Source organism: Oncorhynchus mykiss, chromosome 18 (assembly GCF_057628025.1).
Source record: "Oncorhynchus mykiss isolate SJ-2025 chromosome 18, ASM5762802v1, whole genome shotgun sequence".
NCBI lineage: Eukaryota > Metazoa > Chordata > Actinopteri > Salmoniformes > Salmonidae > Oncorhynchus > Oncorhynchus mykiss.
The window spans coordinates 12,613,873-12,625,914 of NC_143039.1; the positions used below are offsets into that span (position 1 = coordinate 12,613,873).

Genomic DNA, 12,042 nt, shown 5'->3' on the forward strand with positions numbered 1-12,042 from the left:
AGCAAACAGGCCAAAAGTTGTAAATGAACATCGGTTTCTTATGGAGTGCGATTCATCAACAATTATGTATTGTTGGGAGATCATTTGAGGTCAGGAAGATGGTAAAGGAGGCATTAGGAAAGGTAGAGTCAGTCAGAGTGACCAGTAGTGGTTTTGATTTCATGCGTCTCAGAAGAGCAGAAGGAGAGAGCATTGTTTTTTGGAGCAGGGCACCGATAAAATGTGTTATATCTGGAGTTTCGTTGGAAGAGTGAAGAGTGTCTGCCTACTCATGTGATGCTGCGATATGTAAGATACGCAGTGAGAGGGATTGTGAATAAACCACTGCAGTTATGAAATTGATAAAATAATGGCCATGTTTCAAGTGTGTACCGACGGAATATTTTTGGTATTTATTAGGATCCCCATTTAACCACTGCAAAAGTATCAAAATTGTTCACTTCTCTCATTGACTTCTCAAACCCATGCTTGGTCCGCTTCACAAGCGTTCTCTGAAGTCTCGCGTTGTTTGCGTCTCTGGGTTTAGAAACTGGTAGTGGGGGAACAGGAAATTACACTCATGCGCACATCATTCTTCACAACAAAGGACACGCCAGAATTGTGCAGTCGAGACCACAACTTCTGTGTACGTTTCAAATGTATTACTACTGGTATGTAATAGCACGTTTTAATATCTTAAGAACATGTCATAACATGCTAGGTAACAAATACGTCAAGTTATTATCACGTTTGGTAGAAGAAAAAAAATGTGCCAAACCGCGTGAGTGAACGTGATCACTTTTTAAATTATTTTTTTTTTTACAATTGACATAGATACTCTGTGTTTGTCTGAGTGGATGTATCTCGTCAAGGTAATCTCATTAAGGATCAAATAATTTGAGATTTCTGGGTTCGTTTAACATGTCGTTTTTGGTTTTGTGTAACGTTAAAATTCACGAGCTGGTAAAATGGCGGCTCCCTCTCGGTCTGCATCAACGGACTTCAGTGCAGGCAGTGAGGGTGCAGCAGAGAGACACCATTTTACGGTTGCACTACTGTTTTGGAGATAAATGTAATGATTATCAGTTTTCTACACGTGTACTAATATTGAGACATTCAGTTGTTTCTGGCTGTCTATAAATGTTACTATGGTGTGAACGGAAATAATATTGTTTTTTGATTGAAATAATACAGGGAAGACCAGGTTATTCAGGAAAATAGTACATAGTGCTGCCTGAAACATACTGCAACCTTGTACTGAATGGTTTTTGAGTCATTTATGTCAATTCAGAAATCTACTATAGATTAAGTTCTGTAGCCTAATATAAAGTGTATACTTTGTCTAATGTGAATGAACTCGTGTTTTGTTGTCAATGCTTAGCTACCAGATCTGTTGAAATGAGATCAGTGCTTGAATTGGACAGGAGCTCACTGGAGCTGAGTACCAGCACCTCAAATTTCTACTGCTTGAGCTCATGTTCCTCTTATAGAGAATAAAGTGCCAGAACTGTCAAGAGTAACTTTTGTATCCGTTCCTATTTATTACTACTGGCCGACTCAGATTAAGCCTGAGGCTGGTAACATCAACAGTGAGGACAAACCCAGCCTGCCTCTTATTGGGAATTTTCCAGTAAATGTGTGCACATTATACATCTTAGAGTAGTCAGCAGAATAAGTGCACTCTATATGTGTGTCTAGGTCATTAGGCACCATTAAACATGCACCTGTCTTGAGAGTGGGTGTGTCTGTTTATTGTTGTACCATTGCTATGGCTTCATGTTTACTGTTGCTATGGTTATGCCAGGAATGGAATCTATGCCCTACATGCACCTGTCTTGGGAGTGTGCATATCTGTCTATTTTTGTACCATTGCTATGAATGGAATCTATGCCCTAATGTGAAACCAAGCTAAAGTTAGTGCAAGGCAAAAAGATAATGGTGGCTAAATGGCCGAGGGGATGAACCATTAACATAAAGAGGAGTTACGTAAAGGAGGAAAACTATAACAAGTGTATGCCAAGGCTGGAAAGACACTTGCTTCATGAACCAGCTCGGGTTCTATTACTTTGTAATAAAGTATTTTTGAACTCACAGGCTCCGGTATTTCCACGACACTCTCCTTCCACACTGAGTCCAAACCTACAGTCACTGGGTCCTGATTGTGACAGTGGAGCCCAGTTTGCTCTGCAGGATCCAGAGATGGCATCAGTGAAGCTGGAAGACTGCAGTCAAACACTGGAGCTGAATGTCAACATTAAAGATGAAGAAGAGGAGGAGAAGATTGGGAAATCTGTTTCTCATGGTAAGAGCAGGTTCTATCTAACTAAGTTTGTTGTTCATTCCAACTTCCCACTGTGTATGAAAAGTTGCAGTAGAACTGTTTCATGATGAACTGTTTCAATGAGAAGGTAGATGTTATTTCAAGCTACTGACTAGAGATACACAATATATCGGTGAACATATCAGGTGTCTAGTTTAACGCTGATGTGCAAAACCGATGTCAAAGCTGACGTAAATACCTACCAATATAACGTAGGTACAGGACGTAATGAACTCGCGTAAACTTTTGCGACACAGCATTCCCATCCTAGCCCACCATGTCTGCTGTGTGTTGACTTCAAATTCTGGGGTGTGAACTACGTTTCTATGTAAGCGTTGATAGACATGGTAATGGCTTCATAGTATTGGAGAAAAGCTGAAAAAAACTGACCCTCCGTTACATCGTGACGTGTCATGCTGTAACGAACAGCATGCATAAAGCAACTATTTATGTCTTGCAATCTCTCTCCACCAGGTGTAGCTCTTCTCTCATCGTTTAAAAAACAAGATATGGACAGTGACGGGGGTAAGGAGAGGATACCTAGTCATTTTTTGCGTCATCATTGCATGCGATCAGCATTCTCAAAGGCGCTGTTTACTTCTAAGATCACTTTAGCACCGCCCTAAAAACCCGATTCAAATTCGACACAAACCTTCAAATAGGTATGTAATAAAACATTTATATAAACTCTTATTTGTGTTTTATTGACATTTTAGAGGCGATAAGTTGGACAGATCGAGTGGGGGAAAAAGCAATTTTCCCACACAACATCTTTCCTTCTCACTATCACGCATTAGTTTAGCTTCCCCACCTGCCATTTAAAAAAAGACCCCACAGGGCTCATTGCCTGTTTGAATTATGCAGAAACGGGCAGCGTTTACGTCATGTAATTGATCATGTTGGAAAGGGGAGAAATTGTGCTTTACAATGGTATTGACATTACAGTTGATCTGGAAGTATTACCCTTTTGGGGCGCTAAAATAAGGGTAATTGTACGGACCAAGGCGATGTACGAGTTTACGTGAGTTTACGTTAGCACCAATACAACCAGCCTGAAAACAATAGCTAGGTTGCCACTTGTTGTTCGCCTATTGAAATTGAATTTCAGTTCATGAAAATAAACAGTTAGCCAGCTACTTAACCCTGTTGCCCAAAGCTTCTGTTATAAGCAGCCAACTAGCTTCATCTGGCTAGTGAGGCTTGACCGGACCGGGTTATGTGTTGTGAAGCTAGCCACAATAAGGATTAGCACAAAAGTGGAATTTGCTGTTTTCTAAATAAAGGTATGTCATTGATAGTGATGCAAATGATTACAAATAGTAGAATTATGCCCTACCTTTACTTTGAAAGCTAACTGCAAATTCCACTATTGTGGCTAATCCTTATTGTTGCTAGTTTCACATAGATGGGTTCAACCACCATTAATCAAATAAGAACCGTCTTATAAATTAGGGCTATTTTAGATAATGATACCTAGCTATATAGTTAGCTACCTGACTATAGCTACTGAAACAGATTATGTCGGTTTGCAAAGTTTTTGGGGAAGAACATTGTTTGCATCCATGAGTTAGCTAGCTTTTTTTATGACCAGCATCAGAGCATACGTATTGATGAATCGTTGACATATGAAATTCGAGTGATTGTGTAATCAATGTGTAATAACTACGTAAAAAAAATATGAACGCGTAAAATTATTATATGACGGGCAGTCATATTCAGGTCCTGATTGGTCAACAAGCTTGTTTTTTGACACGCAAAGACCCAAACGGCGTTCCATAGAAATCCTGGTTGAGACGACGGAACAAATGAACAAGGAAACAGCACAGCAAGTAAGTGAGGAAATAGGTTTTGATTATGTTTTACTGGTAATGGGGACATATGGAAATGCCAACAAAATAACTTTTTGGTGTGTTTGTGTAACCTTTTATTTAACTAGGCAAGTCATTTAATAACAAATTATTATTTACAATGATGGCCTGCCTCGGCCAAACCCGGACGACGCTGGACCAGTTGTGCGACTCCCAATCATGGCCGGATGTGATACAGCCAGGATTTGAACCGGGGACTGTAGTGACACCTCTTGCACTGAGATGCTGTGCCTTAGACTGCTGCGTCCATGTTTGTGTGTGTGTTAACTATTTAACTGTACTAAAATGCATAAAAGGCCGCAAAAAATGTAAATATCGGGTATCGGTAGCTGTTTTTTTTGTCAAGGAAAATATCGGAATGGGCAAAAAATGTCATAGCGGTGCATCACTACTACTGACACTTGCATGGTTTGACACCAGTATTGCCAGCATTTGTTTTATTAACTGGACTGTCTGGAGTGTTCAGAGAGGAGACTAAAGAAGTGAAGTGGACAAACTGCCAGTGTTTTAAAGTTCTATGAAATGAGTCTGTGTCGTTACTAACCTTTGTGATAGTGAGTGGAGGAAAGGTTGCTGGATTGAATCCCCGAGCTGACAAGGTAAAAATGTTATTCTGCCCCTGAGCAAGGCAGTTAAGCCACTGTTCCCGGGGCACCGAAGATGTGAACGTCGATTATGGCAGCCCCCCCCCTCCACCTCTTTGATTTAGAGGGGTTGGGTTAAATGTGGAAGACACATTTCAGTTGAATGCATTCAGTTGTACAACTGACTAGGTATCCCCTCTCCCATTCAGAAAGTATTTGGACCCCTTGACTTTTCCCACGTTTTGTTACGTTACAGCCTCATTCTAAAAAATAATTAAATAAATAAAAGAGATGTTTTATTTTTGTGTGAAACCGAGTGATTGTGATCAACTATTTTACAATTCACATAGCTAGAATCTTTTGGTTTGTCTGAATAAATGTACATAATGTAGTTTTAATAAAGAATACAAGTATTTGAGCTTTCTGAGTTTGTTTAGCATGTTATTGGTTTTGTGTAAAATTCATGAGCTGGTAAAATGGAGCTGTCCACTCTGTCTGCTCCAACGGACTTCAGTGCTGGTGCAGAGAGACAATTTCATGGTCACACTCCAGTTTTGAAGCTTAATGTAATGATCATCAGTTTTCTACATGTGTACTAATAGTCAGACACCTTCAGTTGCTACTATCTTTATCTATAAATGTTACTATGGTGTGAACGGGAAATACAATTGGTTCTTGATTAAAATAATACAGTGAAGACCAGGTTAACTAAACGTATACTAAATGTGTTTTTGCCATTTATGTGAATTGGGGAAATCTACTTTAGTTTAAGTGCACTTAGTTTGTGTAGACTAATTTTAAAGTGTGTACTTTGTGATATGAATTAGTGTTTTGTTGTCAATGTTTAGCTATCTGATCCATTGAAATGAGATCAGTGCTTGACTTGGACAGGAGCTCACTGGAGCAGAGAACCGGCACCTCAAATGTCACTGTTTGAGCTCATGTTCCTGTCAAGGCTTTGGGTAACTGGTGAAAAGGAGTCAGATGCAGGAGAGTTGAGATGCGTGGACAAGGTATTTAATACACGAAAAAACACGGGTATAGAAACAATACAACGGTCCGTGAAATATACCGGTACCACGAATAAACTGGCGTTCATACAAAGCCCGGCAACAAAATACGAGCCATCAGATGTATGTGTGAAACAGAGGGTTAAATACTGAATCTGTAATGGGGGAATTGAAAACAGGTGTGAAAAAAACAAAACAAATGGAAAATGAAAAGTGGATCGGCAATGGCTAGAATACCGGTGACGTTGACCGCCGAGCGCCGCCCGAACAAGAAGAAGGACTGACTTCGGTGGAAGTCATGACAGTACCCCCCCTTGAGCCGCGCGCCGACACCGGCCTCGGGGACGACCCGGATGGAGACGGTGGAACTCCTGCAGCATCGACGGGTCCAATACGTCCTCCACTGGCACCCAGGATCTCTCCTCCGGACCTTACCCCTCCCACTCCACAAGGTACTGAAGTCCCCTCGCTAGACGCCTCGAGTCCAGTATGGCCCGAACTGTCCCCCTCGATGTCCAAAGGGGGCGGAGGAACCTCACGCACCTCAGACTCCTGGAGTGGACCAGCCACCACCGGCCTGAGTAGAGACACATGGAACGAGGGGTTTATATGGTAATCGGGGGGGAAGCTGTAACCTGTAACAAACCTTGTTCAGTCTCCTCAGGACTTTGAATGGCCCCACAAACCGCGGGCCCAGCTTCCGGCAGGGCAGGTGGAGGGGCAGGTGGAGGGTCGAGAGCCCCGGTGTGCCGTGGCGGTCTGTGCCAGTCCTCTGACGCCTCCCGGCCCACTGAAGGTGCACATGAGCGGTGTCCCATGTCTCCTCCGAGCGCCTAAACCAATCGTCCACCGCAGGAGCCTCGATCTGGCACTGATGCCTAGGTGCCAGAACCGGCTGGTACCCCAGTACGCACTGGAAGGGGGAGAGGTTAGTGGATGGGCAATCTCTGGCCAAGGTGTGAACGCCGCCCACTCCCCCGGCCGGTCCTGGCAATAGGACCGCAGAAACCTACCCACATCCTGGTTCACTCTCTCCACCTGACCGTTACTCTTGGGGTGAAAACCTGAGGTAAGGCTGACCGAGACCCCCAGACGTTCGATGAACGCCCTCCAGACCCTTGATGTGAACTGGGGACCTCGATCAGATACTATGTCCTCAGTGCATCTGCCTTAGCGTTCTAGGAACCTGGTCTGTAGGACAGGGTGAAAACAAAACGGGTAAAGAACATGGCCCACCTTGCCTGGCGAGGGTTCAGTCTCCTCGCCGCCCGGATGTACTCCAGATTGCGGTGGTCAGTCCAGATGAGAAAAGGGTGTGTAGCCCTCTCAAGCCAATGTCTCCACGCCTTCAAGGTCTTGACGACGGTCCCCCACGTCATAGTTTCGCTCCACCGGGCTGAGCTTCTTCGAAAAGAAGGCACAGGGGCGGCGCTTTGGTGGCATACCTGAGCGCTGAGAGAGCACGGGTCCTAACCCAGTATCGGACCTGCGTCCACCTCAACTATGAACGCCAAAGAGGGATCCGGATGCGCCAGCACGGGAGCCGAGGTAAACAGCCGTGACCAAAAGCCCTGTCCGCCTCAGCCGACCCCTTCAGCAGTGAGGTCATGGGAGCTGCTACCTGACCAAAGCCCCAGATAAACCTCCGGTAGTAGTTGGCAAACCCTAGAAACCGCTGCACTTTCTTTACCGTGGTGGGAGTCGGCCAATTACGGGAAGTGCTGCGTCTACCGGGAGATTTATCGCACAATTCCCCCCCCCCCGTCGATGGGGTGGTAATTGAGTCAAATCGGTATATTCAGAGGGGATGCGCACAGTGGAGACCTGGTCTAGGCTTTCCACTGTAGTAGCACCGATGGAAACCCCTACTCACCTGGGTTGACACGAGAGTGTCCCGACGGACGTCCTTGCGCCTGCTGCCTCGACTCCCAGAGGAACCTCCCCAGCACCGACCGGCAGTGTGCCCTCTGCGACCACAGATGGTGCATGGAATGGCCCCGCCTCCGGTCGCCCTAAGTGCAGCACCTCCCAGCTCCATGGGCGGTGGTGCTGGGGGATGGAATTGACAGACCCCGATCTGGATGTCCGCGGTTATCCAGCCGGATGGACAGGTCCACCAGCTGGTTGAATGTGAGAGTGGTGTCCCTGCAGGCCAACTCCCGACGGACGTCCTCGCGCAGACTGCACCGGTAGTGATCGATCAGGGCCCTGTCATTCCATCACAAACTCGTGTGCGCTCCTCGTCCTCTGCCTCAGGTGTACGAGACGGGTGAAATCCCGAAGTGGTCCAACAAGCTTCTTCTTCCCCCACATAAGGCGTTGGCCCACTCCAGGGCCTTCCCTGAGAGGCAGAAGACGAGAGCGATACTTAGCCCGGCAACAAAATACCAGCCATCAGATACAGCCATCAACATAGAACTAACACACACACATACATGTGGAAAACAGAGGGTTGATTACTGAACATGTAATGGATCGGCGATGACTAGAAGACCGGTGACGTCGACAGCCGAGCGTCGCCCGAACAAGGAGAGGGATCGACTTCGGCGGAAGTCGTGGCAGTTCCTCTTATAGAATATTAGCTCAACAGTATTGTGGAGCTCCTGTGCCTAAATATAAACAGTACCAGCACCCATTACAGTCCAAGTCAAGCACTGAATTAGATAATTGAACATATAATATATTTTTAGAGAGTAAGGAAAGTGCCAGAACTGTCAAGACAATAACATTTGTTTCTGTTTCTCATTGTTACTACAGGACTAGAATTAAGTCTGAGGCCAGTAACATCAACAGTAATGACAAACCCAGCCTGCCTCTCTCCTTCCACACTGAGTCCAAACCTACTGTCACTGGGTCCTGATAGTGACAGTGGAGCCCAGTTTGCACTGCAGGATCCAGAGATGGCATCAGTGAAGCTGGAAGACAGCAGTCAAACACTGGAGCTGAATGTCAACATTAAAGATGAAGAAGAGGAGGAGAAGATTGGGAAATCTGTTAATCATGGTAAGAGCAGGTTCTATCTAACTAAGTTTGTTGTTCATTCCAACTTCCCACTGTGTATGAAAAGTTGCAGTAGAGCTGTTTCATGATGAACTGTTTCAATGAGAAGGTAGATGTTATTTCATGCTACTGAGATGTGCATGGTTTGACACCAGCATTGCCAGCATTTGTTTTATTAACTGAGCTATCTGGAGTGATCAGAGAGTAGACTAAAGAAGTGAAGTAGACCAACTGCCAGTGTTTAAAGTTCTATGAAGTGAGTCTGTGTAGTTACTAACTCTTGTGATAGTGAGTGGAGGATGATATGAAATTAGTCTGTGTCGTTACTAACCCTTGTTATAGTGAGTAGAGGATGACAAGCCCCTTTTTTTAGCTTTCATCTCTTACCCACTTTTAGAATAGTTTTATTCCCCTGTATTGTACAGCCTACTGATATGAATACATATGTCACCCAGTACAGACAGAAGAGGACTGGTCACCCCTTTGGGCCTGGTTCCTCTCTGTTTCCTCCAAGGTTCCTGCTTTCTAGGGAGTTTTTCGTGGCCATTGTGCTTCTACATCTGCATTGCTTGCTCTTTGGGGATTTTGGGTTGGTTTCTGTAAAGAACTTTGTTACAACTTGTGTAAAAAGAGCTTCATAAAATACATTTGATTGACATGTATATCACACCAATTGACTGGTTGTTCTGATATTGTTCACACAGGAGACCATGTTGAGACATTCTCTATATCCAGAGAGCATCAACAGGAAGATCACATAGCAAAGAGGTCTCACCACTGCACACATTGTGAGGAGATTTTCCCATTTCTATCTAAGCTAAAAATACACCTAAAAATACACACAGGAGAAAAGCTTTACTCCTGCTCTGAATGTAGAAAATGCTTCAAAACATCAACTAAACTAAAAGTTCATCAGAGAACACACACAGGAGAGAAGCCTTACTCCTGCTCTGAATGTGGAAAATGCTTCAAAACATCAACTAAACTAAAAGTTCATCAGAGAACACACACAGGAGAGAAGCCTTACTCCTGCTCTGAATGTGGGACGAGTTTCTCAAATTGGTACACCTTAAAACGACATGAACGTATACACACAGGACATGAACGTATACACACAAGAAAGAAGCCTTACTCCTGCACTGAATGTGGGGCGAGTTTCTCTGAACTGGGTACCTTAAAACGACATGAACGTATACACACAGGAGAGAAGCCTTACTCCTGCTCTGAATGTGGGGCGAGTTTCTCTCAACTGGGTACCTTAAAACGACATGAACGTATACACACGGGAGAGAAGCCTTACTCCTGCTATGACTGTGGGGCGAGTTTCTCTCGTCCGGACACCTTAAAACAACATGATTGTATACACACAGGAGAGAAGCCTTACTTCTGCTCTGACTGTGTAAAATGCTTCAAAACATCAACTGACCTAAAAGTTCACCAGAGAACACACACAGGAGAGAAGCCTTACTCCTGCTCTGACTGTGGAAAGAGTTTCTCTCAACTGGGTACCTTCAAACAACATGAACGTATACACACAGGAGAGAAGCCTTACTCCTGCTCTGACTGTGTAAAATGCTTCAAAACATCAACTGACCTAAAAGTTCACCAGAGAACACACACAGGAGAGAAGCCTTACTCCTGCTCTGACTGTGGAAAGAGTTTCTCTCAACTGGGTACCTTCAAACAACATGAACGTATACACACAGGAGAGAAGCCTTACTCCTGCTCTGACTGTGGAAAGAGTTTCCATCAACTGGGTGCCTTAAAACAACATGAACGTATATACACAAAGTAGAGAAGCCTTACTCCTGCTCTGACTTTGAAAAGAGTTTCTTTCAGGAGTAAGAGAAGCCTTACTCCTTTTCTGACTGTGGGGCAAGTTTCTCTCGTCCGGACACCTTAAAATGACCTGAACATATACACACACTGGAGAGAAGCCTTACTCCTGCTCCGACTGTGGAAAGTGTTTCTCTTGAATGTGCCATTTAAAAAGACACCAAAGGAAACACGAGTGGAGCCTTACCACTGATCTGACTGTAGGAAATGTTAAAACACCAGCTGAGCTTTAAGGTCATTTGAGAAAAGACAAAGGAGAGAAGCCTCATTTCCGCTCTCAATGTGGCAAGAGTTTTTCCCAATTGGGTAATGTAAAAACACACCAACGGATACACACTTCAGAGAAGCCTTATCACTGCACTGACTGTGGGAAGAGGTTCTACAGATTGGGTCATTTAAAAAGACACAAATGTATACATAAAGGACAGGCCTCATCAGTTCTCTCAGACCAGCTAAGATTAGACACTCCACTTAATTCTCATGTCATTAAATAATTGGCAACGTTGAATTTGATAAAATGAAGAAAGTGTAGAACACTATTGTAATCGTATAGTTTCTCACTGTGAGAGAACAATGCAGAGGAAAGGGAGCATTATAGAATGTTAGTCTCTCTTTACTGATCAGTGTGCACCTTGTCAGTTTTGGTGTGAGAGAGAATAAAGTAGACGGCACACGTCAAACGTTTGATTTATGATCCTATGTCCGGATGACGTGTGCATGCCCATATTTGGGCATCCGGTAAGGTCATCCTGGTGGGAAGTGATCACGTGGTTATGCCCATATATGTTTATCCTGTTCCTGTTCTCACGCCTTAGAGTGAGTGCGACAATATGTCTATAATGCCTTTGAAGTTGTCATGATGATTGATGTCTAGTGACCTCTTTGAACTGGGGGGATGGCCATTTCAAAGAGTTTGACCCCCCCCCACCCCCTGTTTATTGACCTTAGGGTTGTTGTCTATGAAACACGAATGTCCTGGGGTATTGGGGTTGGCAGACGTCTTGTTCTGGGCTTTATTTATAAGGCATGTGTCCCCAGAACACTAAACAAGATTTTTTAAATCAGCATGGATTTTGTGATCAGTGGCAAAGCTGTGATGACTGTAACAACGGAAGCAGGACCTCGGTTGAATACGATGCGCCAAAAAAGGCGGTTTCTAAGTGTGTATAGAACCCAAATACCGCCCGCAACTACGCTGAAAGATCAAGTGCTGATGTCTAATGGACATCAATCGGGGTATCGGTTTGATTACCTGGCCTATAGAGTGAACCTCTATACGGTAGCCGAAGGAGAAGAATATACAGACCAGACTTTAGGAGTGGACTACGGGCTTGAAGACTGGACGGTTTTTCGCAAGGTTGTGTGTCCCGAACTGAGCCTTATCACCAAGGGGTATAGCTTGTTCAAGGTGCCCCTGACTCCTCAGGAAGAATAATTCACAGGGT

At 44.3% G+C, this 12,042-nt stretch overlaps 1 pseudogene across 1 annotated transcript; it reads left to right on the top strand.

Moving 5' to 3' along the window:
• The first annotated feature begins 559 nt into the window (after nucleotides 1-559).
• LOC149975387 (uncharacterized) lies at nucleotides 560-10,752 on the top strand (annotated as a pseudogene). The gene is made up of 4 exons (XR_016488244.1): nucleotides 560-851; nucleotides 2,074-2,281; nucleotides 8,519-8,764; nucleotides 9,466-10,752. The product of XR_016488244.1 is annotated as an uncharacterized LOC149975387 (transcript).
• The last annotated feature ends 1,290 nt before the right edge of the window (nucleotides 10,753-12,042 follow it).